Raw genomic sequence first — 4,060 nt, forward strand, 5'->3', positions numbered from 1 at the left:
TGTTTTCTGTGATTACATTTCGTACACAGGCACTTTTCCATTTAGTAGCAGATTGGGAGGAGTGTCTCCTTATCTTAAAGTCCTCTGGATGATTAACCCTTCTTCAGTGCTTCCCTCCAAAGATCAGGGGAAACCTGAAGGACACATGTGCCTGCCAAGCCCTTCCTTACCATGCCATGCCTTCACTGCTTTCTCCCCACATTCTCACTGCACATGCCCCGTGTCAGGCACATGTTCATCTTCTGCCTCCTGCTTATTTTCTCAAAGTGGTTTACACAGCAGATGTTCTAGTAAATGTTTTCAACTTTGTCTCTTCACAATTCTGCTACAAAATAGAAATTGTATACATGCTATTGCCCTTCAGATTTCCAAGGAGAAAAGTCTTCACAGCTCCCTTTCCACCTCATTGGAAACCCCCCTCTCCCTTTCTCCTGGGCACAGGTGCAACTTATTAGAAGAGTGTATCTCATCATGCTTCTCTCATCGGCTCCTTTTTCCACTTCTAGGTGCCTTTCTCTACAGCCTGATTACTGCATAATTCTTTTCTAATTTCAGGTATTTCTGCTTCTTCTGACCCAACAGCATGGCTAACAGCACAGTTTTCATACTTGTCCTTCTCATCCCAGAACAATTCTTAGTCCTGAAAACTTAACCACCCAGCTTGGGAAAATGACATGACAAGTTCAGATATCATGAAAAAAGAAAAGCCCATTACATTAAGTGAGTATCTCTATTGATTTTATTATAATAATATCTGCAATAATGATCATCTAATCACATACATGCATTTTATAAACTTAATATAATACTTTAATAATACCCAATCCAGTAAGTGTTAAGTTATTGAAATGCATTTACTTGTTCATTCTACCAATATTTCTTGGGCTCCTGGTACATGCCAACTTGGTGCTGTACAGAGGGCAGACATCCCCTAGTTATATTCATCTTGTGTTTCCAGAGCCTAATACTCTACAACGCATACAAACAACATCCATTCCATATATGTCAATATCTTTGGAGAATCAAAGAAGCAGCTAAATAAAAGAGCTCTTCTCTTTGTCATCAAGGACAATATACTACAGCAGTGCACATTACAACTTTCAAATTCAGACAAACCTGAGATCACATTCAGATTTTGACACGGGCTGCATGTCCATGAAGGAAATGATCATTTCTAAATATCAGTTTTTTCATCTATTAGTATTTTTGCAAGATCAAATGAAGCAAGTCTGTAAAATCATTTCACTAGTGCTGAGCACTAGTGCGTGGCACACATTCTAGTTCTTGAGCTCCTAGTTTTGTTATCATTCCCGTGGCACAAGGTTAGAGTGCCAAGGGCCAGTGGGGGAACAGAGAGGGAATAACTACACAAGCTTCCCAATGTGAAAATTCAGAAAATGATCCCCAGAAAATTCAGGAAACATCCTTCCTTACAAAGAGTGGGTGAAGTTCTAAAAATGAAGAATTGAAGATGGTTGAGGATATAATGTTCATGACAGGTACAGCTCATGTTAAGCAGAGAGGTGTTAGGTAAGGCACTGAGGGTAAACCAACCAATTAATTAGACAGAACCTTTGCTCACGTGGCTCTTCTGTGCAGTGAAACCTGGCCTTTGCTGAGATGGTTTACGGAAAGAATTCTCTGTAATTGTGACTGGGTCACCATGTTCAGGGTCAGGGCCAGGATGGATGCCGAGCTTCAACTGCACTTGAATTAAACAACTTTTGACTCATAAAGTATTAAGCAGAGCAAATCAGTAAGTACTTTTACCCTAATGCTAATGGCATACCCCTTACTCAACTAAAGTATCAGACCCTCTTCCTCAAATGTTCTCTTTTCATACTTTGAGGGTGGGATTATCAGATAAAATCTAAAATTTCCAGGCAAATTTGAATTTCATCAAAACAGTGAAAAAACTCTTATTAGTCTCAAATTCATCTCAAATATTGCATTGGAGATAACTTACTAATTATTTATCCAAAGTTAAAATTTAACTGGGCATACAATTTTTTTGTCTGGCAGTCGTAAATGAGGGAGAGTCTCCTTAGGCCATTTGCATCTTACCATTAGAAAAGGCATTAATGATACCCCTTTCAAACCATTCTCACTAGCAGAAAACAAGGATAAGTGTGGCCTTAAAAATACCTCAAGAGGGGCACCTGGGTGACTCAGTCGGTTAAGCATCCGACTTCTGCTCAGGTCATGATCTCATGGTCATGGGTTTGAGCCCCGCGTTGGGCTCTGTGCTGACATTCAGCTCAAAGCCTGGAATCTGTTTGAGATTCTATGTCTCCCTATTCTGTGTCTCCCTCTCTCTCTGACCCTCCTCTGCTCACACTGTCTCTCGCTCTCAGAAATAAATGAACATTTAAAAAAAAATTTTTTTAATGTCTCCTGAAAACCATTTAGTTCATCTGCAAGTTTTAAAAAGAAAGTTCCAGAAATCATTCTTATGCACAAAAACTTTGGAAACTCTCTAGCATGTGATTAAATTAGTTAATATTTTAAGGTGTACTATTTCCAATAACTTTTATAAAAACCCTATATAACTACAATTGTTATTTCCTCTTACAGATAACAACATTGCGGCTGAGATATTTTAAATCAGTTGATTTCCCTAAAGTTGGGATTCAAGCCCAGGTTTAAGGACTGGAGTATACACTCATAAGCACCATACTATTCTGTCTTCAATTAATGTAACTTATGATGTAATATCTCAAATTATATACAAAGAAATCACAGCTCTTTCTCCTATCTCAAAAAATGCTTGGCTACATTATCCAAGCCCATTAACCAGTAAAAGATAACATGATGTTCCAAATATTATGGTATATATACTAGAAAATGCTCCAAATTGGCTTCTCCTTTATCAAGCAAATCTTTTGTTTCCACAAGTAATTTAAAATTATAATAGTGTCCAAATTAACCCTCTACTCTCATTTGTTTTTACCTTGCCAATTCTCCTACCTATGCATAATCCTGTTTGGGCCATGCCCAGTGGACCACTGTTGCCATCACCCATTGCTCATGTCTCCCACCTTTCTGATGTTCCAGTGAATCAACATGACACATATCACATACAAATATCCACACATTGGCCCTGTGCTCACAGAAATTCTAAAATATGATCAAATCTCAAATTAGTTTCCTAACAGCTCTCTTGAGGATCTATCGTTCATTATTCTGTTCATCTCTCTTATTTAAAAGCTTTTACTTCCCCTTTGGCTTCTGTCTTTTTGGCATTTCAGTGCTAGATTGACGTGGACTCTGTAGAAAGGAAACAGTCTTAATTCTTTTATTGTCAGAGATCCCCATAATTTGAACAGGCAACCTCCCTGCTCCAATATTCTTGAGAACTTGGAAAAGTCCCCAGACTTTTGTATTGTAGGGCTGTTTCTAACAGTTCTTCCTCAAGCTGTGACCTTGAATCAAGTGGCCTTCTAAAAACAATGCCTATCCTTGGCTTTGGAAATTTGCTTTTCCAAAGACAGTACAACATATTATCCCAATCTCATTTTTCTCCTGTGGTATACCCTCCTATTTTTTCTGAGCTACCATGTCAGTTACTCATCCCAAGAGAAAAAGAAAACTTAGAATTCTAAACACAGTGCTGCCCACTGCTTGGACCCACCAAGCTAGATTGTTCCACTAAAGTCCTGCAGGTCGTGTTTCCCTGTTCCTGGAAATAAAGCCCTAGCTCTATCAAGGAGCTTTCTCTCCTTGTAGGAGTCTGCCTGAATGGGTTCAGCTGCCTTGCAATATGAGTCTGCCCCAAATCCCAAAATGAAATCTTTTTGCTGCCCAAACCAGATTCTATCTTCTAATTTTTTCAATCCTTATGTGAAATCATGTCTGCAAGAAATGCTGGCAGTGGCAATAGCAGTTTGAATTCTAGGGGAAACTTTCCCTGCCTCAAAGCAAGTATCTCATCCTCACCAAAGGAAGATCCTTTTAGGGACATGTAGGATATTTCTCAAAGGAAATTGCTATGTCAGCAGATTGAAATGTTATTACTAGTTATTCAGGTAGGGCTTACCCTCCTCCCCCCCCCCCCCCCCCG

The sequence above is a fragment of the Crocuta crocuta genome, unplaced genomic scaffold (genome assembly GCF_008692635.1).
Source record: "Crocuta crocuta isolate KB4526 unplaced genomic scaffold, BGI_CrCroc_1.0 scaffold263, whole genome shotgun sequence".
Classification (NCBI taxonomy): domain Eukaryota; kingdom Metazoa; phylum Chordata; class Mammalia; order Carnivora; family Hyaenidae; genus Crocuta; species Crocuta crocuta.